This window comes from Notamacropus eugenii, chromosome 3 (assembly GCF_028372415.1).
Source record: "Notamacropus eugenii isolate mMacEug1 chromosome 3, mMacEug1.pri_v2, whole genome shotgun sequence".
NCBI lineage: Eukaryota > Metazoa > Chordata > Mammalia > Diprotodontia > Macropodidae > Notamacropus > Notamacropus eugenii.
The window spans coordinates 56,885,241-56,912,352 of NC_092874.1; the positions used below are offsets into that span (position 1 = coordinate 56,885,241).

General features: G+C 38.6%; 1 long non-coding RNA gene across 1 annotated transcript; it reads right to left on the bottom strand.

Annotated features, from left to right (window-relative positions):
- Nucleotides 1-2,462: 2,462 nt before the first annotated feature.
- On the bottom strand, nucleotides 2,463-11,784 carry LOC140531137 (uncharacterized). Its single transcript, XR_011976286.1, has 3 exons — nucleotides 11,331-11,784; nucleotides 10,634-10,783; nucleotides 2,463-2,610 (listed from the first exon to the last, which is right to left on the bottom strand). It is a non-coding gene; the product is annotated as an uncharacterized lncRNA (long non-coding RNA).
- Between the last annotated feature and the right edge of the window lie 15,328 nt (nucleotides 11,785-27,112).

Below are 27,112 nucleotides of genomic sequence, written 5' to 3' on the forward strand. Positions count from 1 at the left end.
CCAGGAAGGGTCCTTATTGTCCTTATTCTCCTGTAGCTGCAAGTGCTAGTGCTCCTGTTGGTCCTGGAGTTGTGACCAGGTTGCCTGCTTTTCTCTAGCCACAAGTGCCAGTATTAGTGTCTACTTTGGAACTGCAGCTAAGGCTCCCACTCCCTTGTGCCCAACCATAGTAGCTCCTCTTTGCCTCTGGAACTGTGATCCAGAAATGGATATGGCAATAGAGTTGCCAATCAACTGCAGCTGCACCCAGGATCTGCAAATGATCCCCTATAATCTCTTTCTGACCCCCTTACCATCTCTGGGATGAGAGCTCTTTAAATTGTAGCTCCCAGTGCCATTACCATGGCTATCTCCAAGACCCTCCAATGGTACTGCTGCACTGTGCTCTGGGCTGGCACCTATCCCAATGTCACAGGCCTTTCCTGCCAACCTCCTAAGTTGTCTCAGGCTGGAAAAATGTCTAACTCTGACTTTTTGTTGGCTCTGCTGCTCCAAAATTTGACCTGAAGCAATATGTTAAAGTTGTTTAGAAGAGAATGCTGAGAGGTCAGCTGGGTTGCTGCCTGTACTCTGCCATCTTGGCTACCCAATCCTATAACCCATTTTCTAATGCCCTTGCTTCTAATGGATTCTCTTCTACAAAATCAATTTTGAAATGTAAATCAAATCCTATAGAAGTTATTTCCTCATAGTACCATGTCTAAAATTTTAGTAGCTGCTACTAGGTAGCAGTGCTGACTACTTAAGACAGCAAAGGTCAACCAATTAAACTTTTCCCTAAGCCTAGTCACTGAACATTAGATGATTTAATATCTTACCAGTATCACTTTTTCTATAAATATAATGTTTCTATTAAAATAAATCACTTAGTTCTAAGCTTTAATTTTTCATCTATAAACTAAAGGATTGGAATTCATAATTTCTAAGGTCATTTACATTCTATAATTCCAAGCATAAATATTACATATCTTACCATAATAATTAGTTCTTAACAAGAATTTAGGGTTAGTTAGGGTTAGAATTAGGCTTGGCAAGATTTAAGTCCAATGTGATATCTTTTCTCCCTGGTACCCAGATGATTATCTATCATTGTTTAATGTAATTCAAATTTTAAACTGTCTCAACAGTATTTACTCTAAACTTTCTAGTTCAGCATTGTTGAACCTGTTGTTGCGACCTATCCTTCTCTTTCCCTACCCTACACATTTTGGTGGGCTTGTTCAAGACCTGTCAGGGCAACCAAACGTCCTTTTATTTTACTTGCCATATGAGACAATGGCTATCCATATTGTCTTCTATTGCTGACTCTAATTATCTGTCCAAAGCAGAAAGGAGAAAATCCATCCTGACTGACTCTGATTTGGGCCTCTTTTACTTGTCCTTACAGCTGCTAAAAAAAAGAAAGAAAATGTCGCTAAGTTTATCAAAGTTTTGACTTCTTTCTTCCAATCAGGAGGAGGTGATCCTAGGGGGATAGTGACTTAACACTTTTTTTTGAGCATCAAAGTTAATGTAAAAGTTTATTTTCAATAAATACTAAATAATACATTGTACCAAGGCTCTTCATCCTCTAAAGTCTTTTTTTCATACAATCAGCTTTCTGTTATTACACTGTAATAGAATAGATTTCTAGATTTGAAATCCGAAAGACCTGGATTCAGGTGCCCCCTCAGATACTACTGGTTTATGCGGCCATTTGAAACCTACTTAACCTCACTATGCCTCGGTTTTGACATCTATAAATTGGGGATAATACTACCTCAAGAACCTGTCTCCCAGGGTTTTCTATGAGGTGTAAATGAAACCATGTATTCAAAGCATGAAACTTGTAAAGCACCATGTAAATGTCAGTGGTCATTTCATTATTTAACACTGTTGTTATTTCTTTACTATTTATTATTATCAAAAATAATATCAAAAATTATGCTTACTGAATAACTTAAACATATTTTAAATATAACAAAAAAGCTTTTAAATATCTTCACCACTTAATGGGATATTTAGCATAGTGCTGTGCACATTATAAAGATGTTTTATTCATTCATTCATCCATTCCTTCAATATTATGTAGAGACTACGTTACATGTTAACAAAAGAACAGATTTGCCTTTTTTCTATCATCTTTCCTACTTCCTTTATTCTCAATTGCAATATTTTTTTTAAAGTTTTTCGGCTTTTACGTCAGATTCCAAATGCAGGGTTTCACTGGCTCCCTCCAATTAACAACTTAGTTCACAAGTTTCCATTTTTGCAAGGTAATATCACTTTAAAAGAAGTGAGCATATTATTAAAGTGAGATTCCTACACAGGGGGAGCAATATGGAAAGCTGTGATCAGAGATGACAGTTGGTTTACTCTTACCATTTGATCACAAAATTTCTGTGCCATCTGTGGGAAGCCACACAGGCAAATGTGTCATCACATCTAATAATGAAAAGACGAAACAGACAGAACGTGCTGGAGAAACAGACTGCTTTAATTACCCCCTTTCACAATGCTCCTTGAGAATTAAGAGGCAATGTACTGTGCTTGGAAGTTGCTTATATAAATCTGGAGGTCAATGAGGAGGTAGAGGAATCGGGATGAATGCCCTTGGAATTTCAACTTGTCCTGTTAGAAACAAGAACAGAGAGAAATGGCACTTTTTAAAAACTTGTCAATAACAGTTCTGATTAAAAAAATAATACAACCACTATCTTTCATGTGCTTCTATTTCAGGGTATCCAAGTGAGAGACCCTTTGGAGTCAAATATTATCAGTACTGCAGCTTTCCAAGGAAAGAAGGGTGGGGGATCAGGTCATTCCCATGTTACCAACTGGTCCCAGAGAAAAATGGGATTTAATTGATTTGCCCTAAGACTGCAAATAAGTTAGTGATGATTCAGGCATTGGATGCTACTAGTCTTCTCCATCTTTCTTTCCTAATCAGTGGGTCAGGCATCCAGAGTGTGTGAACACCATACACTGAGTTCTTTGGAATAGAGTTCTCACAGGGCAACAAGACCAGCTGAATTGTTGTAGACTTTTCCCTCCTCTGGAGAGAATATGGGGATTTTCTTAAGAGGCAGAGACCAAAACAGAAAGAAATAATAGTATTACTAACAATAATAACCATTATTATTCATTTGAAATATTCACTCATTTATTTATCCAATAATTTGTTAAGTAAGTACTATATTCAAGGTATTGGAGACATGAAGACAAAAAAGTGAAAATGTTTTTGTCCTCAAGAAGTTTACTTCTATTGAGGGAAATTAATATATTCAAAGATAAGGACAGGGCAGCTGAGTGGTACAGTGGATGGAGCACTGACCCTGGAGTTAGGAGGACCTCAGTTCAAATCCAGCCTTAGACACTTTCTAGCTATATGACCCTGGGCTAGTCACTTAATGCCAATTGCCTCAAAAAAGTATTTAATAAGTTCCTACTATCTTCAAGGTATTGGAAACAGAAAGAAAAAAAGCAAGCAATTTTTACCTCAAGATAGTTTACTTCTGTTGAGGAAAAATAATATATTCTAGAGATAAAGAAATAAAAAATGGTGATTTCTAAGGGAGGTAAGACCTATGAGGGATACAAACTATCCTATAGGATTGACCATCCTGTGTGACTTATTAACGTTCTCCTGCAAATCCACCAAGAGATCTAGTGCACAAGCAGGTGGTCTTCCCCTAGTTCTCCTGATGCACATGTCCTTAGAGTTGACTTTCAGTTATCTCTTACGCTGTTGATGTAAGCAGCCCATTTATTTCTTGGTTATATATTTCTTCAATGAAGTTCTTTATACTATTTCTCCTGTTCAGTTCCTCATTGGTTACCTGTTTTAGTCTACTCATATCCATGACACGTCTCTCCATTGTCGTTTGGGTGACACCCAACTTTAATGCTTTGGAGACTTGTGTGTTCTGTAACTTGCATCCACACATCCTACAAGAATCCTATTGTTAAAAAACATGTAAGATAATGACAATAACGTCAACTACTACTACTAATACTACTACTGCCACTTTCTAACCCCTCTCCTCAAATGAGTACAATTAATATTTTCTCCAGGCAAGAGAGGCAGCATTCTTTCCTCTCCTTTACTCTCAAATTCACCATCCCAATTAAAGTTGAAAATACTTTGGGGAAATGTGGAAAAGAAACATCCATTTTGGGGTATAGCCAATGTAGGAATTTGTTATGCTAGCCTTTGCATGCTTACAATTAGAATTTCATTTTTTTGTTTGTTTTTTTGGGGGGAATTAGGAGGGATAATTTGGAAATGCAAATGAAATAAATGAATTTATTTTTAAAAAATCAAGTTAAAAGAGAAAGCTCTTTGGGACACATAAGTTCCCTGGAATGTGTTTAATGCCACTAATAGGGCAACTTTACTAAATCTGTCTGTAAGGAGCTTGGGAAATTTCCCTGCCCAGGGAAGCACGAGATGCTGGCCAGTAGTGGGACATCATGTGTCTTCGAGAATGAGAAGCAGACAGTTCTATCCTATGTCCTCTTAGGGCAACAGTTTGTTTTTTTTTGTTATTGCTTGCTTGGTTGGCTGGTTTTAGCTTAGCATATCAAAGAATAGGAGGGAAAAGAAGGGAAAGAGAGGGCAGAAGAGGGGAGGGAAATAAGTATTTATATAGTGTCTACTATGTGCCAAGCACTGTGCTAAGTACTTTGCAATTATTATCTCAACAGATCTGCACAACAACCCTGAGAGGTAGGTGTAATTATTATCCTTATTTTACAGATGAGGCAGACAGAGATGAAATGACTTGCCTGCATCACAGAACTAGTAAGTCTATGAGACAGGATTTGAATTCAGCTCTTACTGGCTCCAAGTCCAATGTCCTATTCATTGCCAACACTGGCTGCCCTATTATCTTATTTGAACAGCACCAGTGGATGATTATCAAGCGGATAATCTTCTAAAGATAATCTACCTCCAAGTGTCAAACACAGGGTTTCAAGAAAGATAAAAGTGTAACTAGGAAAAATTTTACAAAATAAATAAAATAATGTTAACCTGGTTTTTTCAGTCACTATGAGGCCGGCAGGAATCTTTATGTATGGTTTAATGGCCTCGGTTTCTATTTGAGTTTGATACGTTTGCCCTACATTATCTCATTTGATCTCCATTAGTGGATGAAGTTTCCACATAGAGAGTTTCCAAAACTGACGAAATTTCAGCATGAAAAAAATAGTTTAGTAGCACTGTCAATTAGTGCATTGAGTAATTCTTTTCTCTCCCATTTTGTCTAAGTTTCCTCAATTTGCCTCTGTGGACTTTTCTCTTTGTGGGGATAAAAGTTTGTGCTAAAACTAAACAGTATAGACAACAATCCCTCACCATAGCTGTATGATTGAATATGTGGATACTAATCTGAAAGGATTTGAGTGGTGCTGAAAGTCCCTTCCCTTTCCTATTCCCATAGAACCTGAAATTCTACTATTCCCCTACTTATTCCTTAATCTTTGTTATTTGTTCAGTTGTTTTAATCATGTCTGATTCTTTGTAATCCCATTTGGGGATTGCCATTTCCTTCTTCCAACTCATTTATAGATGAGGAACAGGGTTAAGTAACCTCCCCAGCGTCCTACAACTAATAATTGTCTGAGATTGGATTTGAACTCAGGAATATCAGTGGCAAGTTGCATCAGACGATTCTCAAGTTCCTTACAGCTCTAAACCTTCTGATGCTCAGACAGATAATGTGTCAAAGGGCAGAGATTCTTAACCTATTTTATTATTATGTATTACATACATAATATGGGCCCATGGGCCCTTTCTTAGAATAATATTTTAAATATGTCGAATTGTATTACTATGTATTACATTATATTAATTGCATTATATCATATCACATCAGATCATATCATAGTATGTCATATTTTGTTGTGTTATGTTAACAAGATAACATAGCATATTGTACCATGATATATAATATTATAGTAATATATTACTTTTCATTACTGCATTATATCACATTACATTGTTCCATTACCTTATGCTCTCACATATAATAAGCAATATGCATTATACATATGTATTATTCTAATAGTGCACTATACTAACATATCACATCTTACTTAATCACTCCCATATTTATGGACACTTAGCTTGTTTCTGGTTTTTTTTAATTATATATGATGCTGCTTTTGAGTGGGTAGCTTTATTTTTTTGTTTCTAATAACTTTCGGGTTATAATCCCATTTATTGCTATTGGGTCAAGGTATTCTATTATTTAATACTCCCATACTTCTCTCGAAGTTTGACACTCTGATACTTCTATATGAATCCCTAATAGTGCGAACATGAGCACTCACTTTCCTAGGTGAGATTAAAATCTGACTGTGCTTTCAAATCCTTTATAACTCTTATCCATATCTTTTTATAAGCCATCTATACCTTAGAGCATCATATAGATCCTCTAGAGGTCTGCTGCTGTTGTTTTTGTTTAATATTTGATAAAAATGAATCCATTCATTGATAATTCTGTTCTACTAAGAAGTATCTCAAGGAAAGAGATAAGAAAATTCAGTGTTGTGCTATCGTGGAGAAATGGAAATAAATGTAAGGAATGAATCATTTCAAAATTGAGACAATTATTGTATTGGTAGATGGGGTGAGTACACAAATACACAGTTTCAATATCTTAAAGATTTTATATAGCACATTGATATCAGTTCAGGAGTTGGTGTATCTGTGTGAGTATCAATCATATCACCAGATTTTTACCCCAACAAGAGATGGTAAAGTACTAGATGGACATCTGTATTACTATAGTGTAAGGATGGAGTAAATGTGAAAAATATGACAATACATTTAACTCTTGATTATTCAACAAATCAAAAAGGGCAAGGGCAAGAATAATCCCCGTAACATTTATTTCTGGTCTTTAGGAGGCCTCTTGTAGGCCTTTACCTCTCTTTATAACTAACTAGAAGACCAGACTGGATTAATGAAAAGTCTAAATAAGAGATTATTATCAACAGCAAATAGATACATGGGGAGGGGAGAGAAAGAGAGAGACACAGAGAGAGAGAGACAGAGACAGAGAGAGACAGAGACAGACAGAGAGAAAGAGAGACAGAGACAAACAGACAGACAGAGACAGAGAGAGACAGAGACAGAGAGAGAACCTACCCTGGGCAAGCTATTTTGATAGGTACTGGGATTACAAAAGCCTATAAAGCATTCTCTGTGGCCTTAAATAGCTTCCATTTGTGTTAGAGATCATACATTTAGCAAACCAGTTAGAGAGGTAGCATATATAGCAAACCCTTAGCATTCACAGAAGACGTGTCTTATTTCAAAATAGGACACATTTTTATTATTTGCAAATGCATATCACCACTCCAAGATTAGTCTTTTTCAGAAAAGTCTCTTGGCGATCTCTTTTAATCGACAGGTAAAGATGATTTCCAAACAGCCTACCAATTATGTCTAAGTAAGGGCTCACAAAATTCTAGATAAGTAAGACCTCATTAGTGGATTAAGCATTTCACTTTCATATTTCATACTTAGACTATTAGCTTGTTTAGCAAACACTCTCCAGCTCCACTATAATCAGAAACAAATGCTCCCTGAATCATCACAAATTAATGGAATCTACAGTGAGACTTTACTGGCACTGAATTGAACACAACAGACTGTCTGGGTTCTCTGAGTATTAGCAGCCCTAAGGCCAAGTTCAGTGTCTCCTCACCTCGCCTGAGTATACTATCTTGGGAAACTGCAGGAACAATCAGTTTCCATTAAAATCAGAGATGTAACCTATGATATGAGGATATACATCCACCAGGATGAGGGCTGAGAACATTCCACCCTTAGTCCTCAAATGCAGATCAATTTGATCTCATTACAAAGCATAATCTTGGAATTCTGAAAAGCAGAGCTATATCTCAAATCTGTTGACAACTGTCAACCTTCAAATTGCCCTTATAATATTCCAGAATAACTAAGCAAAGTAATGTACGTGGCAAGGAGAAAGTTTGATTTCTGTATCTTCCTTTGCCATCTAATAGCCATGTGACCTCAGGAAAAATCATTTAACACCTTGTTTTCCCCATTTATGGTAAAGAAAGAGCCAGAAAATATTAGTAACACCTGTATCCTACACACTTCTGAGGATTTCAGTAAAGAAGTAAGATAGAATTTCTACCATGAAGTCTTAGAAGGAAGGCAGGTGTTAGATAAAAAGGTGAGAGTTTTCCTTCATGAAGACAGATGGCAACTCCAGGTATGGCTCCTGGAGGTATCTGAAGCTCAGAGAAGTTAATGATTTGCCTAGAGTCAGACAGCCCATGAGTCACAAGAAATGGAATTTGAACCCAGGTCTTCCTGGTTTCAGGGCCAATGCTCTGGCATCTATGCCATGTTTCCTCATGGACAAATATTGCCGGTATTGTGTAAAATGAATGCTAGGAGCCAGTCACTTGGGAGATAGAGTATCGTGAAACAGTTCTCTGACTTTCCTAGTAGCATTGGCCAACATCTGTATCATGCTAAGAACCCACTTGGATGCTCCTTATTATGGATCTTCTGAGAGTTTACAGATTCTGAGGATAAGTACTTTCTAGAAGCACACAACTCAAGCACTCAAAGGATGTTTCCTAAAGCCCCCTCTAATAGGGATGCATTACCAGCAATGTGAATTTTGCAGACCAGAGATCTCTGTGCATCAGAGACTATGTAGCCTGCCAGTGTGGGGAAGCCCTTGCTAGTCTACTTCTGCAACTTCCCTGTTTGCTCCCTTCCTGACCCTTCCTCAGAAGACATCCAAGGCACCAGGGATGCTTGGGCAACTCTTTAACCTTCAAGGCTGCTGGACAGAGCATACTTTAGAAAAGAAATAATCTAGCAAACACATTATTGATTAATGTCTAATGATGTATGTGCATGAAACATATACCCAACCACGAACAAAAACACTGGAAATGTTTCTAGATAATCCCCAAGACCTAATCAATGTGTTTCCTACTTTCAGCAAAATGTTAAAGACTAGCAACCATTCTCCATTCTAATGAGTGTCTTTGTGACTGGCCAACTTGGGCAGGTGCCTCAAAGCAGAATCTAAGAAGAACATCAAGAATTAACAGAGGAAGAATGAAGAAGGGGAACTGGTAAAAAACCATCTAGTCACACCCCAGGAATAAATCTATCAAATGATTTATGGTATGAGTAGTTTATAAAATAGTAGATTTAGAATGGGACTTTAGAGGCCACATATAACCTAATCCCCTCATTTTGCATATGAGAAACCAGGTAACTTGCACTCGGTGTCACACACGGGATTGAATGTGAATCCAGGGACCTAATTCGAGAGTCATTGTTCTTTCCATGATACCATGGTGCTCCTATATTCAAAACATTTATGGTTCTTCATTACGTACCTCTAATTCAGAGGCATGATGGAAGAATAGGAAAGCAAAATATGTGGGGCATAAAGAGAGGAGAAAATTATAGAGCCATGTGAGGAACCTTAGAGATCTTCTCATAGCTGGTGTAGAGGCAGTTACAGAATAGATTGGGATTTACAAGACTTGGGGTCAAATCTCAAATCTAGTGCTGAGTAATAGGTTGGTTGCTGTCCTTCATTTTTGAAGGAGACCAAAATGACATCACTATGTTGGAGTCAAGGTACATGGCTTCTCACTATGGTTGATTATGCCAATATGAGCTCTGAAGGCTCTACCACAAATAGTCCACGAGTAGCTGTGATTGTAACCTTGAGCAAGTTACTTTGCTTCTCTGTACCTCAGTTTCCTTATCTGCCTCACAGATATCCTTGTAAGAAAAGTAAATTGTAATCCTTAAAGGGTATATAAGTATTTGTCATCTTGTTTATTTTAAAGATGAGAACATTGAGACATGGAGAGGTTAGGTACCAATTTTTAGGGTACAAGGTGAAATCAAAGTTTTTAATATTTGCATCTCTCTTATAATTAGTCATTTGAAGTAAATTTTTTATGGTGACATAAAAATGTCACACAGATAACGGTAGAACTAGCACTACATCTCCAGTCTTCTAGTTCTTTGCCCAACTCAGTCTTCTTTATTCCAAGCTGAGTCTGAAAGAGACTTAGAAATGTAAACCCACATCTGAGGAGAGATGGGCCCTAACTTTGCAGGCCTTCCCCTTCAGCTCAGATTAACATCATAACCAAAAAGTATTGCGTAGGTCCAGATAAGAAGGAAGACATCATCCATGGGACTTTCTGAAGAATGGCGCCATGATGGAGCATAAGGGGAATTTGTAAACCTTCAGCGGAGTTTGGAAGCATCACTGATCAAGATATGGTGTCCAAGACATATAAGAAATTGACAAATTGTAATACCAGGAAATATTCTCCAATAGGTAAACAGTGAATGAATGTGAGCAGTTTCCAAAAGAATTGTAAACTATAAATGTTTATATCAAAATATGCCTTAAATGACTAATTATAAGAGAAATGAAAATTTTTAAAAAATTTACCTTTCAACCTAGAAAATATCAGAGTGATAAAAAAGGGAAGTCAGTGGAGGAGTCAATGGAGGAAAATAAAGACTTTGATGGATCTGTTATTGGTAGAACTGTGAATTCATTCGACTATTCAGAATGTCAATTTAGAATCTTGAGAAAAGTTGCTGGATTGTTCATACCTTTTGTCTAGGAATCAGCTACATGGCTTCTCCTCCCAAAGAGGTTCAAGTCAGAAACACAGGTTCATCATATGCCAAAATATTAATAGCAACTCTCTTGGTGGTAACAAGACCTGGAAGCAAACTGGATGCCCATCAATGGAGGGATGTCTGAAAAAAAAAAGAGAAAAACTTGAGCATATGAATACAATAGAGCATTATTATACAAAAAGGATATGAGGAATTCGGGGGAAAAGTGAGATTTATATGAATGAATACTGAGTGAGACAGAACCAAAAAAATCAATATAGACACAATCTACAATCTAAATGAAAAGATGTCAAGAAGGAAGGGTAATTCTGAATACTTTCTAAAGCAGGATTTGGGTGAAGAGAAAATGGGAAAAATGTACCCATTCTCCTAGTAAAGATGTGGGACACTACCACAATGGAATGGTGTGTATATTTTCAGACACGGACTCTATAATTAAGTGTTTTTCCTTAGTTAATTTTTTATAAGGAAAAGTTCAAAGGTGAAGTGTAGGGATTTTTGTCTAGAAGTGGCAGTAATTTTAGTACAAAAAGCTTCAATAAACCTTATTTTAAAATGAAAAAATAAACAAAGGCAGGGGCATTTAGGTGATGGCAGAGGAAAACGTTGCAAGAAGCTTGTGAATAAGATAAGGAGAATGAAGTGTTTTATACTTATCATTTCTTACCTGGAGTTGAATGAAGGACCTGCGCCTCAGACAGGAGAATCCAGGAGCTCATATGTACACACACAGAGGGAGTAGTGTGTGTGTGTGTGTGTGTGTGTGTGTGTGTGTGTGTGTGTGTGTGTAGGATGGTTAGCATGGCATCTGGGAGTGTAGGAGGTGTTTAACAGCAGCAGAGGAAGAGATACTTTGGGAACTTTGGTGGCCATGAGACGCCAGAATCTGTCCTAGACCCTTTCAGGCTTTAGCTGATCAGAACAGGGCCACAGGGTGCGACGGGGAGGAAGCCCCTGGGGCCGGAACTCCGACTGCCTCTTCTGGGTCATGTGGATCACACTGGCATCTTTGGCTGGTGCCCCTTCTCACAAGCCATGGCATCACGTTGATCCTGCCATGTCAAAAGCTGTTCCTCCCTCTCCTGGGCCTTCTCCCCACGTGATCAGCAGCAGGAAGGGTAACATCTGTATTCATAATACTGCATTCCTAACTCTGTGGGCTCACTGGGCACAGAACCATTGTGACTGTTTCTTGATGTCACTTAATGACAAGCCAGAGAGGGTCTCCAGATTAAACAAAATTAAAGCAAAGTCTTTTTTTTAATGTAAAGGAAAGGGTGGGGGCAGAGCCAAGATGGCGGAGTAGAAAGATGCACATACACTAGCTCTGAACCCACAACCCATAGAATATCTGTAAAAAAGAACCCCCAGTGAATTCTGGAGCAGCAGAAGCCACAGAACAGCAGAGTAGACGAGATTTCTGTTCCAGAGAGCCCTGCAAACCTCTCACAAAAGGTCCGTTGCGCCCCAGACCCAGAGCCGCCCAGCCCTGCCCCCACCTGAGCACCTGAACTTAATCTCACACTGACTAGCAGCCCTGCCCCCACCCAAAGCCCAGAGGCTGGGAAGCAGCATTTGAATCTCAGACTCCAAGCGCTGGCTGGGAGGATCCGGAGGTGAAGTGGGTATGAAGAGAATATTCAGAAGTCAAGTCACTGGCTGGGAAAATGCCCAAAAAAGGGAAAAGAAATAAGACTATAGAAGGTTACTTTCTTGGTGAACAGGCATTTCCTCCCTTCCTTTCTGATGAGGAAGAACAATGCTTACCATCAGGGAAAGACACAGAAGTCAAGTCTTCTGTATCCCAGCCCACCCAATGGGCTCAGGCCATGGAAGAGCTCAAAAAGGATTTTGAAAATCAAGTTAGAGAGGTGGAGGAAAAGCTGGGAAGAGCAATGAGAGACATGCAAGGGAAGCATGAACAGCAGGTCAGCACCCTGCTAAAGGAGACCCAAAAAAATGCTGAAGAAAATAACACCTTGAAAAATAGGCTAACTCAATTGGCAAAAGAGGTTGAAAAAGCCAATGAGGAGAAGAATGCTTTCAAAAGCAGAATTAGCCAAATGGAAAAGGAGGTTCAAAAGCTCACTGAAGAAAATAGTTCTTTCAAGGAAAGGGAAAGGAGGAGAGGACAGAGTAGGATGGAAAGGGAAAGAAAAGGGATGGCAAAAGAGGAAGGGAGAGAAAAGGAGTTAAAAAGGAACAGAAGAGAATAGAAAAGGAAGGGGTAGAAAGGGAAGAGAGAAGATTGGCACTGAAGTATGAAGGGGTAAGGTTGGAGCATCATTCTGTGGCATTAAAACCCACAGGGATAGGGCCTGGTCTTGTGATTTCATTTATATAGGAAACTCCCAAATGAGAACACCATCGCTACAAAAGCAGCTGGTAACCTTCTCTGCAACGGACAGGCTTACAGACTCCCCTAGAGGGAGCATAAGAAATTAAGTGACTTACCCAGGGTATATGTCAAAGGTCAAACCCAAACCTAGTTCATCCTGGCTCCAAGGTCACATCTCCTGTATTCACTACACCACAGCACTTCTCATCCTATAATTGTTACTAACTGATTTTTAGCAAAGATTTATAGGATCATAGGTTTTGATCTGGAAGGGCCTTAGAAGCTCCCCTTTTCTCAATTTAGAATTGCCAAAACTAAGACCCAGAGATATAAGCTGACTTATTTGAAGTCATACTGGAGGCAAGCAATAGATCCAGGATTTGAAACTCCTACACCTGGACAGCTAGGTGGCACAATGGATAGAGCACTGGCATCGGACTCAGAAAGACCTGAGTTCAAATCCAGCTTTAGATATTTACTAGCTGTGTGACCCTGGGCAAGTCCCTTAACCTTGTTTGCCTCAGTTTCCTCATTTTAAAAATGACCTGGAGAAGGAAATAACAAACCACTGCAGTATCTTCACCAAGAAAACCCTAAATGTGGTCACAAAGAGTAAGACACAACTGAAATGACTGATCACCAATAGCATCCTCTAACTCCAAAAACCTATACTCTAGTATAGTGACTTGAACAGATTCGCAAGGTAAAGTAGGATGAGAAGGAGGTTGGGTACAGTATTGTCTCTTTTAGAAAAAAAGCCTCCATTTCAAGTGTAATTGGGCAGTCATATTTAATACTAGTTTTTCCTTCCTTTATCACCATTTTTAAGCAAGTATAACAGTTCATCCTTTTTCTGACCCCTGAGACCAATTGACTAGAACAGCAGATTAGAAAGTCTCTTAATCTCCTCCCCTAAAGCATCACAGACTACTAGTCATTAGTGGTTGGTGACTTGTGAATTCAGCATGACATGATTGTGGGTTTTCCACACACTCTTAAGTACCTACGAGAAACAACTCATCTTCAAAAGTACATCTGCTCCTTAGAGACTTGGTGCTTCTCCCTGCCTAGGCTTGTAACAAATGTACAGAATAAATCTTTTTACAGAATTGTGTCCTATTTTTTTTTAAATCATGTTTTCTTGCCATGACAACAATCATCTTCATTTGAATTTTGCTGTAATAAATTGGTAAATTTACTGAATTTTGTGGTCATCTAGCATTATAAGTAGCCTATTATGTGACTGTTCCTGTTGTATCTCCTTAAAGATTCATTCTTATGTTTGTTTTTTCACATTAAAACACCAAGGCAATGCAATCTCCACTAACACCTTCATTTTATCTGAGAACATCCTCCCAAAAGGCTCAGAACATTTTTTTCACATCCAAGTCTCTAGCCTCACAGGCCTTTTATTGTAAAGATTCATATGGAGTGATATAAAAAGAAGGAGTTTGCACAGAAATCTGTTCTTGTCTTGTTACAATACCAGTCTTTTGAGTGTTTTCATTTTCAATCAGATTCTATTTATTTTTACACAAAAATTTCTTAAACTTTATATGCATACTTGTCCTTTGGGAATGCTGCATACAATTTCAAGCCTACAGCCTCGCAATCTCGATTCCCCATCCTCACCTCATCTGCAACAGTCCTTTCATCTCTCGGCTTCTCTTATTCATCTCCCCATATCACAGTCCTGTGCCTTTTGAATAAGGTTGCCCTCTCTTGTGGCAGTAACAGATGAGGATCACTGAATCTAAAATTCCTTTCCCAGATTTCATCTTTATGAAAATAAAGATGTGAGTATCTCATTCCAAGAGTGGTTCTAAATTATATGATTTCTTCACAAAGCTTTCACTGATCGTTACCAGATGGAAGCACTTTCTCCCTTCTTTAAATGACCACTGAACTCCCCAAAGTCAAACCCCTTTCTTCTTTCTTGGCCTCAGTTTCCTAATCTGTAAAGGGAGTGGTCTCTCATGTCCTTTCTGGTAATAAATCTTCTGATGGAATTTGACTCTTATCATCTACTTCCCTACACGTGGTAGTTATTTGTGTTCCTATCTTGTATCTCCTTACTAAGTTATAAGACCTTCGAGGACAGGGACCATTTCATCTATATTTTCATGTCTAAAATAATGCCTAGCACAGTGTCTTAGGAAAGTGTACATGAATGAAAACAAAACATTTTCAACATTTGCTCTGCATAGTACTAAATATTGAGTGCTGAATAAATAATTGAATAATGAATGCTCAAATGCTCATATAAATACATGACTCATAGGCAATTAATGCTCAAAGTGGGGAGAGAAGAAGTGTTTAATTTCTTCCTTTGGCAAATTGAAGATTGGGGTAAAATGACAATGTGACAGTTCCAAAGACTCCAAAGTATTATTTTGTCCTTGTTTTACAATATTTCTCCTTTCTTCTTCACGAGTGGATCATCAGTCTTTTCTAAGCTCATCAAGATCAGAGCTCAGTACATAACTTATAAATGAGTAAGGAAATAAAAAACTAATATCTAGGACAATATTGTGTTTTCAGATTTATGAAGCTTCTTACAAATATTATTTCATTTGATCTTCACCACAATTCTGTGACTATCGATATCCCCATTTTATTGATAAGCAAATAAAAACTCTCCAAAGTCCTGTGCTCAAGAAGCTCTCTAAAGGAGACATTATAATGGGAAATTCCAGCCTTGGAATCAGAGGACCTGGGCTCAAATTCTGACTCTGACATTTGCTACTTGTGGGACCTTGGGCAAGACATAGGTAAATTCTCTCATTCTCAGTTTCCTCATCTGTAAATTGAAGGATTTGGATAGAAGATCTTTGAGGTCCCTTGTATCTCTAGATCTACGATAATATGATTCCAGCTTGTGTTCTGTTGGGAGGAAGAGGCAGGGATACATCATGTCCACAGATAAGAAAATATATGATGATCTAACCTGAGGATCTAACACTAAAATTTGAGAGGACCAGGGAAAGTTTCACAGAGGAGGTAGAATATGAACTGAGCCTTAATACTCTAAGACCTCATTGATGTCCCAGGTTCTCTACATTGTCATTTTCTGCCTAGATAAAAGAATCTGGAACTTCATGTCTTTTTCCTTAAAGCTAGAAGGCCACAAGAGGATCAAGATCACTCTTCTCCCAAGTTCTAGCCAACTCCACCCCTCATGCAGGCAGGGATCATTGAGTAATCAATCTCTACCAATGAGGAGAGTGTTATGAAAATGAGGTTTGAGGCTCGAGTTACAGAAGATAAAAACTCTGGGAGGTAGAAGTGTGAAGGGAATGCATTCTAGTCATGGAAAATAGCATCTGCAATTGCTCAAAGGTGGGAGATGGAATGTTGAGTTTGGAGAATAACTAACTCCTAGTCCTATTTTCAGATCTATGATTTTCCTTCTGGTCAGTATTTCTTGTGTAGAAATGGGCTGCATTGATCCTAGTTGTTATAAAGAGAACAAAATTTCATTCCTTTAGCCTGTAGATTTTTAACCAGTTAACCAGGTTCGTAAACCTGGTCAGTTTTAACCAGGTCATAAAACTCATATGAAGCTATTGAAATTGTATAGAACTATCGGGGGGGGGGGGGGGGGGAGGGGGAGAGGGGCACAACAGCTATTGATTAGCTCTCCTTAAAACGCTACCTGGAAGTTACTGTTGGGAATAAGCTGATGCTCTAAGATTTATAATGAACTGGTAATAAAAGCAAAAGGGAATGATGACACTATAATACCCAGAGGAAAAAAACCGAGCATATATGTGGAAGCAATGTGACATCAAAATGTTTACTTTAAGAGAGAGATGCCGCCAATAAGGTTGCTTTATATCAGTGATTCTCAAAGGGTGGTCCAGGGAGCCCTGAGGGTGTCCAAGACTCTTTCGGGTAGTCTGAGAGCTCAAAACTACTCTCAGAATAATATTAAGACATTTACATTTCTAATATAGTAAAGACTGAGAGGTATAATCCATATTAAAAAACTCTTTGTGGGATCTGCCATAATAGTTGTCTATTGAGCTGATTCCTCTGATGTCATGTATTCCCTGAGGCTGGGTGGAGAATAAGGTGGAAAGAAGGAGGGGGGGGGGGGAATCCCTGTGATAGAAAGAAAAAAGGCATCAATAAAGCATTTTAAATAATAAAAAGGAGAAGAGAAAACACCTTTGAAAGTTCTGTTATATCTGTGGACAGCAGAGCATCACTGATACCATTGCTTGTTCATTGTGCTGAAGGGGAGCTTGTGGTTGATTTTGTGTATAGATGAACTATCATTAGAAAGGGGAAAAAACAGCACAAAACTCACAAAAAAATCAGGCTGAGGAACATGTGGTGCCACTTTAACGTTAGTCATTCAGTTCAATTCACCTCTTCAAAAATGTATTAAGTGCAAGATGCTCTGCTCCCTATGGATTCAAAACAAGCAAAAAAGACATTGCTGCTCCAATGGAACATATGTTCTACTAGATCATATGATGCATGGAATTAAACGATATATACATATAGGTACACTTCTAATTTATTAAGTAAACTGAACAAATGTTATGAGAAATCACTTTAGCTTATAAAAATCAACATCTATGGGTTCAAAGTGGTTAAAGGAAATAACTTTAACAATATTAAGCAAGTAACTGAGAGGTAATATGTCATAAATAATTGAATATTAGAGTAATATGAAAATACACAGAAAGCGTATGTGTGTATCTGCAAAAAAAAAGAAAGAAAGAAAGAAAGAAAGAAAGAAAGAAAGAAAGAAAGAAAGAAAGAAAGAAAGAAAGAAAGGAAGAAAGAAAGAAAGAGGGAGAAAAACTAGGAGGCACCAACAGGAAAAAAAATGAAAAAGTGGGATGACATTAAAATGGAACCAAAATTCATTAAGTACCTACTTCATTTTAGAATACAGTAATAAGAACGGAAAACACAGGAAGTTTAGCTAAGTCATAATCCCTGCATTTACAAAGCTGACAGTCTAGTAGGAAGATAAGGCATAGACAAAAATAACTAATAAAAACATCACTTGATGAAGTCATTAGAGAGGTGCAGAACAAAGTTTTAAGAGGGTGATAGAGGGAGGATTGCTACCAACAAGGGGAATGAAGTATTTGTGTAGAAGGTGGCATTTGAATTAGATTTTAAAGGCTGCATTGTAGCTCAGGAGGTGAGAAGGGGCAAGAAAGTCAGGCCCAGCACAGGGGAACATGTGAGCAAAACCACGTGGCTGGGCAAACTGACAGCATAGTAATGAGGTAGAGTCCCTGAGTTTGGATGGAATATAATGTATATGAATGAAAGAATGAATGAATGAAAGAATGAATGAATGAATGAATGAAAAGCATTTTTGAGTATATACTACCTGGCAGGCACTATGAAAAGCACTGGGGGAATAAATGCAAAAGCAATATATTAAGATATTCCATTCCAGTGGGGGATGAGAACACATATAAGGAAGTGGTGGCCAATGAAAGATTTGGGGGATGGGAAATCACAGGGATGGAGAGCGGAGCCATAGTGAAATCAATGAACAATTTCCTTTCCAGGAGCAAATAGAGTTTATTTGATTATTATTACCAGAACAAGAGAAGGAAAGGGAGGATGAGTAGTGGAGAAGCATAATGACATGATTGGAAGATGGCAGTGCCAGTTAGTTAAGTGGTAAGATGTTACTGAGAAAGTACCAGGACCAGATTGCGGAGGGCTGGGCATGACCAGCAAAGAATTTTGTACTTTCCATGGATGACAATAGGGAGTCACTGAAGGTTTTTGAACAGAAGAGTGTCATGACTAAGTCCGCTTAGGCAAGAGTAATCTGGCTTTGGTGTGAAGGATTAATTAACTAGTGTAAAGAGAGTAAACAAAAAGAGCCAGTCTGGTTATAATGAGGGCACACTCTAAGGTGGACAGCAAGAAGAACTGAGGAAAAAAGGCTTGGGAAAATTATTGCAAGAGGGGAAATAGCAAAACTATGGCAGAAATGATCCACTATGAGAGAGGAGAAAATTCATAGATAATGCCAAAATTCCTAATGGAAAATTGAATGAAGGATGATCATTACTGGCAAGAAAAAATCAAAAGGATGAACAAGTTTTGATGAAAAGATAATAAACTCAGTCTGGGGCAAATCATTTTTGAAATTCTGGTGTGACATCTAGAATGTGTTGGATACATGGCTCTGGCACTCAGAGGAAAGGCAAGGCAGGAGACAGAAATTTGAGCGTTACCAACAGAGAGGTGGTCATGAAAGGGATGAGAGTCCCAGGTTGCCAAAGGAGAGAAGGCAAAGAGAGAAGGGAACAGGGACCCAGGGTGGAACCTGGTGGAATGACCATTTTAAACAGATGGAAAGAGGCTGAGTGACCAAGAAAAGAGACAGAGGGGTAGTTAGAGAGGTAGGAAGACAACTAGGTAGAACAATATCTCTGAAGACTCAATAATGGAAAGGCATTTGTGGCAAGAGAGAGATAGAAGATGCCTGATAGGTGGACAATTTGAGGAGTTTGGCTCTAGAAAAGTCAGCAAGAAATCCAATCAAGGATATGCAAGTACTGCATATTCATAACAAAGACTAAGCAAGGTTTTTTCTTCTGAGATCAGAAGGAAAAAACAAAAGAGTGGGTGGTGATTTGACAATACAATTGCTAACAAGAACTCAAACCAAATCCAGCTACTACTATCATTTCAATTATTAGTCACAAATCTAATTTAGAAGAATTTTATACCAAAATTTGGGGAAACAAAGGACAACAAATTCATGTAATTTATAACATTGTACACAGTAAAATAAATTCATATACCTATAGGAAATGTAAATAAAGTTAGTAAAGAAGAGCTCACTGTACATAATCCTTTAACAGCAATAAATCCCAATAATGTCAATAAATTCATGAAACAGTGTGACCAAATAGGAACTTTTTTTTCATAATCAATAGATGTACAGATGAGCGAAGATGTTCTGGAAAAGAACGTGGGTACACATAGTTAATGTGGCAAGCATGCATGTCCATCTCTCTCCCAAAATGGCTCTTAGTGGAATTCTGTCCAATGAAATGCAAACAGAAAGGTAAAATCAATCCTACTGAGAATGTCAGCAGCAAGACATGGGCACTATGATATCCTAGGGCAGGGATGGTGAACATGCAGCCTTTAGGCCACATGTGGCCTTCTAGATCCTCAGGTGTAGCATTTTGACCGAGTCCAAGTTTTCTAGAACAAATCTGTTTATTAAGGGGATTTGTTCTGTGAAGTTTGAATTCAGTAAAAGGTCTACACTTGAGGACCTAGAGGTCCTCATGTGGCCTGGATGTGGCAGGTTCCCCAGCTCTGTCCTAGGATTTTAGTATCCATGGAAAAATGCACTGCAATAAGAAACAATACACACACACACACACACACACACACACACACACACACACACACATACACACATATAATCCTTTACATAGAATTCTGAAAGCATAAAAACTCAGAGAAATGGTACAAATAAAAACAGCGTTACCAAGTATGTGAAAATGTGTAGCTGCCAGTGGTAGCAGGTTTTTTTGTTTTGTTTTGTTTTGTTTTAGTTTTTTGTAAGTCTTCCTCATAACATGAATATAGCCAAGAAAATGCAATAAAGGGAAATTTTTAAATGCAATGACATTTAACTAGGAGGGGGGAAAGTCTGAGAAAAAAGGAAAAAATCATGTAAGTAAGTCAAAATATAAATATATGGGAATTGATAAAGAAAAAGACATGGGCATAAGAACATTTTCTTGTATTCATGAAGAATATATTTATTAATCAAAATTAGTTTAAAATTATACAGGTTGTAATGTTTCGAGTTTTAAGGAGGGGAAATATATGACTAGTTCTGACTTAGACAAAGGTTTTGACTATTGATCATGAAAACAGATTTGATCCTTTCCAGTCAGAACCCTGGGCAACTATGTAGTGGGGTGAATAGAATGCTGGGTGCCGGAGTCAGGAAGACATCTTCCTGAGTTCAAATCCAGCCTCAGACATTTACTAGCTGTGTGACCCTGGGCAAGTCACTTAACCCTGTTTTGCCTCAGTTTTCTCACCGATAAAATGAGCTGGAGAAGGAAATGGCAATGCCAAGAGAACCTCAAATGTGGTCACAAAGAGTCAGACATGACTGAAAAAGTACTCAGACAATCAGAGCCCATGAGCTCTGTGTCTAGTTCTTAATCACAGCCTGGAGAAATGAGGATACCTCATAATCAAATCAGCAGTCAAACAGGGTATGGACTGGCTAATAATAATAGCTCACATGGATATAAGGACTTCGAGGTTTGCGAAGTCCTTTATGTATATTCTTGCATTTATCATTAAAACAACCAGGTAAGAAAGTTGCTATTATTATCTGTGCCCATTTTACATGCAAGAAAACTGAGACTGAGAGAGGTCAGGCAGGACTTGTCCATGAGAATAAGTAGCTAAGGCAGAATTCGTCTTCTCTATTTCCAAGGTCAGCATTCTATCTCTACCTCCTCCAGGGAGCAGTTGGGTACCTAACTTGAAAGTTTCCAGTTGTTGGTAGTGATTGGTTAATAGACTCCCACTTATCACCCCTCCCCTTGTTGTTTATAAAGGAAGGTTCAGGCATTTTTTCTGATGTTGGTGATAAGTGGGTTACATGTGGCCAGAGGAAGTCATTCTCTAGTTTGCACAGTTCCTGGCACATAGTAGAGTCTTTATAAATGATCATTCCTTTCCCCTTTTGCTTCCTTCCATTCTCTGGATGTGAAAGTACAAAGCACAAGGCAGTTTGTGAGTAATGATTCTGGTATGGATCTCCAGAAGGGCTGGGTTCACCCTGAGGACCAACCTTTACTTCAGAAATATGGAAAAATGAAGATCGAGGTGGCATCAGAGGCACTGACATCAAGGTTAAGATCATACTGTTCCTAGTCCTTCTATATAAGGCAATCCTAGCTTTTGAAAACAGTGATAATAATCCCTGACATAGTATATCTGGATGTCACTATTTTGAGTACCCCGAAATCTTCCCTCAGGAGAAGAAAGAGCCAAAGGGCATGCCAACAGATTCAGGGCATAGGAAGTGACTGGGAGAGTGTCAGAAGCAAAAGGGGCACATGCCATTTTGTGTTGTGCCCCCGCCAAAGACGTGGAGTTTTAGAGTTAGTTGATTAGATGTGTCTTTTCGTGGATGTGTGTGTGTCTGTGTGTGTCTGTGTGATTATTTGGATTTAAACAGCAGATGTGTCTGTGCTGTGCATTCAGGCACCTTCTTAGGTGTTGCTTAATTTCTTAACAAGGTTATTAGTTTAAAGTAACAATGTATGTCTGTTTCCTAAAGTGGATATTTCAAAGCAGAGGAAAGATGATGCCCCAGCAAAGAAATTGCCTTTTACTTGTTTTATAAGACTCTGAGGCATATGGCTGGTTGAATCTAATATAGCAATACTCTAATGCTTCCTTTGTCCTGGAGGTGGCTTTGAGTTCACACTGAAGGCTTTTCAATTGGAACACAAGTTCTAATCAGTACATGTGACCAAGCTGGAAAAGCTTTGAACACAAGATCCAGGATACTATCTGAAGACCATCAGAGCTAAGTATAGAGAGGCTCATCCCTAGAAGTCTTACCAGCAGGTGATTTACCTTTTGATAGCAGAGATCCATGAAATGGATTTCATTACTATACATCCCTTTTCTTTTTCTTTATGGTGGTGGGGTGGCTAAAATGGAGGCATTTTAGGAGTTTACTTACAATTATGCAGTTCCTGGACCATAATGAGCAATGGGAACTGATTATATGATCTTTGTCCAGAGATCAACAAATTGAAATCATATTGATGGAAATGAACTAGTCATGTTAGGATGACTAGAGGTGGCCCAGGGTGCTGTAGGAGACCTTGGCCCCTTTAAGCTAGGGTCTTATCAGGTTCTTACTTAGAATGAGTCATCACCCACACAGTGAACAGGCCTCTTCAAGAAGTCCTGATCAATATTTGGCCACTGGATCTAGATGGCTCTTAAGGAGAAAGTGAGGCTGATGACTTTGCACAGCCCTCCCTCACTCAAATCAAAGTCAGTTGCAAGTCATGTCATCATCTCCCTGAAGCCATGATCCTTTTAGAGAAGGAAAGACAAACCACAACCACATAGTCATGTTAATATTCTGAATATAAACAAATCCAGAAATCATAAAATAATCACAGCTAATGGATGGCTCACAGACTCTCTATAGACAGGTAAATAAAGGGTTTAGAGGAATTAGTTTCCTTCTGTTCCCAAAGGCAAGAAGAAAAATGATTTCATAGACTATTTGGTCTTATTACATTGCACTGCTCTTAAGGAACATGGTCTAGTGGACCAACATGATAATGAGTTCAGTTAATTGCCAATAATCATTGCCTAGGATGAAATAGAAAATTATATGAAGAACCAGACAATTGAGTCAAAATATATCTTGATACATAGATCTTCAGGTGTCATTATGATCTGTCCATGGTAGTTTCTCTACCATGATGTAGAAATCTCTTCAGCCTGAAAACTCATTCTAGTCCTGGACTACTTTTCACATTGGAGATACTCTTTCTCTCTGATAAACTGGTTTCCCACCCTAGGACCTCCATTTTAAGGGGAATACTCTGAAAACCACATCTTTATTCCTCTCTATACTGCACTCCTGACTCTCCAGACTTTCTCTACCCTGCCTCCCATGTTGGGTACCTTCATCTCCTTCATTTTTAGCTTCTTTCATGTGTTATCTTGCCCTTTTAGGATGATTCTTAAAGGCAAAGCCCATCTTTTTTTCCTGCTTGTGTTTTTCTGAGCAGCATTTAGCACATTGTACCTGGTACACAGTAAGCTCTTAATTAATATTTGTTAGCATGTTGGCTTAATATTTTGTGAATTCAATGCAAATATCAACACATGAAAGGATAGTGGAAAATTTTGGAAAATTTGGTTCCATATCAAGAAATGAGAGTTCCAAGGTTTGGCGATTATTCAATACCTTAACACCTAGTTTCCACAAATTCTTTCTTCATAAAAAGAATTAGAAGGCATTGGACATAACAAGAACCCAGTTGCTACAGCAATAATGGTATAGTAAGCACATGTCTCCATTTCCTTTGAGAATGTGTATGAGATCCAAGGGGACTATGTCAGCAGCAGAAATAGAGATTTCTGAGGAGGAGAGCTATGTGAAGAAGCCATTGCAGTACATAGTTAAGGAAGGAGGGGAGCAACAGAACCACCTGCTTTCTAGCTACTGAGAACAAGCTGAGGGGAGACGGAAAGGGTCTCATGCTATTACTAAAGAGGGAAGGGGAGGGGAACAAGTGATTTTTAAGTGATTAGTAGCAATATTCACAACAAGGTTGAGAATTAGGTATTATTAGTTTATAGTTCAGTTTTATAGTTATAGAACTATTTTATAGCTCAGAAAACTTAGGGAGTGGGAGGTTAAGTGACTTGCCTAGGGTCACATAGCTAATAAGCGTGTGTGCCTGGATTTGAATTCCATCTTCCTGACCCCAGGTCCAGAGCTCTTACCCATTGGGCAATATCTGAGATGTGATTTAAATTAGTCGTTTGCAGAGGAGGGTTATGGCATTAGATGAGTGGACTTTGCTCCAACCTTAGTCTGGTCCCATGCAAAACATTTGCCAAGTTCTGCCCCACACTAGACTGTGAGATTTGAAGTAAATTGTTTACCAAATTATTTGCTCAGGGATAAGACCCTAAATCCTAGGATGAGAAGTTGAGTTTCTCTATTTGTTTGCTAATTTTTTTTTTTAGTGCTGACCAAATATTTTCCTTTTAAAATTCCTTTTCTGATCTGGTATCCTACTGTTAATTCAGGTCAAATTATTTTAGACGTTGCCAGCAGACCCTATAGGGCACAGAGTGGAGTCAGGAAGACTCAACTTCCTAGTTCAAATCCAGCTTCAGACACTTACTAATTGTGTGACCCTGGGCAGTCACTTACACCTGTTTGCCTTAGTGTCCTCGTCCATAAAATGAACTGGAGAAGGAAATGGCAAACCACTCCAGTATCTTTTGCCAAGAAAACTCTAAATGGGGTCATGGAGAGTCAGACATGGCTAAATCACTGAAAGACACCAACAACAGGGATGGATAATTGACTCCTGAGGGGGTTTTGTGTTCATTTGGTACACTGCTTTCCACAGGGACCTGTAGTCAAAGGGATAAACAGAAATATTATAAATCTGATGTTCACATTAAAGTCACCAAGTTAGAGACTTCTGACATTGACAAGGAAACCTTAATCCAAAAATGATAGTAAGAAACACACAAGAAATATCTTCACATACTCAACCTTCCCAAGCATAAGATTCAACAAATTGAATGAGCAACAGAATACAATGGAAGGCCCCCAGGCTACTGTCAAATTCATGTGGGTAAAATGTAATTGTTAAAGTCAGATAAATTTTAATGGCCTCAGCAGGAGCAAGGGAAGGAAGTTTCTTATTCAAAGCTCTGAAAAGATGTTAGTATATACATTCCATAGAGGATCCCTCTGTTTGCTAGTATTCTTATAAGCAGATCCAGGTTAAATTGGTGCTCAGAGCCAAAGAAATAGAAAAATTAGAGCATCCCTTAGGATCATTGTGATCAGAGGTTCAGTCAATAAGCAAACATTCATGAAATGCTAAGTAGTAATCAATCAAGGCGGTGGTGAATACAAATGCACTCTGACCTCCAGAAGCAAACTTCCAAACAGAAGGACAGCCTGTACACTAGAAATGGTGTGTGTGTGTGTGTGTGTGTGTGTGTGTGTGTGTGTGTGTATGTATGGGTGCGCACGTGCACACGCTCTCCTTCTGGCACATTTGCTTTCCAATTGTTTCAGTCATGTCTGACTTCATAACACTGTTTGGGATTTTCTTGGTGGTGATACTGGAGTGGTTTTCCATTTCCTTCTCCAGCATATTTTACAGATGAGGAAATTGAGGCAAACAGGGTTAAATGACTTGTCCAGGGTCGCAGAGCTAGTGAGTGTCTGAGGCCAGACTGGAATTCAAGAAGATGAGTCTTGCTGACTCCAAGCCCAGCACTCTATCCACTGGGCCACCTAGCTGCCTTTATAAATGTTTACTTATTGAGTGTGTGTGTGTGTGTGTGTGTGTGTGTGTGTGTACATAGTTTATTTGTGCTCCTTTGGGTCTATCTAACTGTGGCTCGCAGGGAGGCATCAATAGATAGATATCTCTAGAATCAATTCCACATATCCTTCTCTAAAAGAAAACTTTGATTTCTGGAAGAATGAAAATCACAAAGGAGATGAGTCCCAGAGGCCTCTGATACCTCTCTGCATCCTGCTCTCCCCAGAGAATAAGCAGCAGGAGAGGATTATGTCTCTCTGAGCCCCTACAGGGACTGTAACCTACAGGTTACAGAATTATATGGAGAGAAGTATATATGTACATATATGTGGAGATATATGTACATATATAGAAATATATATACAGAAATGTGTGTGTGTGTGCATGTGTGTGTGTACACAAATTATGAGCTAGGGACCAGACCTTTGATTTCCACAGTGATTTCTTTGGAATGCTCTGAACAAGGACATTCTCTACCACTGCAGGTCAGCATCTTCTTTGCAACTTATAGTCTTAGATATTTGCCTAGGGCAGGGAGACATGGAATGACTTGTCCAGGATAACACAACCAGCATACGTCAGTGGTTGGATTTGAACTGGAGCCTTCTGGTTCTGAAGCCAACTTTCTATTCAATTTGCCAGTGTTTCTCTATAAAATACGTACGAAATAAATGCTAGGTAATTGGGGTGAGGGGACAGCAGCTGGAACATATAGAACAGTCTCATGTAGGAAGGGGAGGGCCAGTCAGTATGATCCATGAAATTCTTCCCATTTGGGGAATAAATGTTATACAGGAGCTTCTCTCAATCAGGATGTTGCTCTAAATAAAAGTCTCTTATTTGAAGTTTCAGCTATTGTATTGAGCCAACCAAGTGCTGTGTGCCTGAGTACATGTGCTTAGAGGTGCTGATGGAGCATCTGTCCAAATGAACACACGAAGTTTCATAGCCTCCCTTGGGAGAGTCTGCAGAATTCTATCATTTTTCACAGTGGAATTTCTTAAAAGGTCC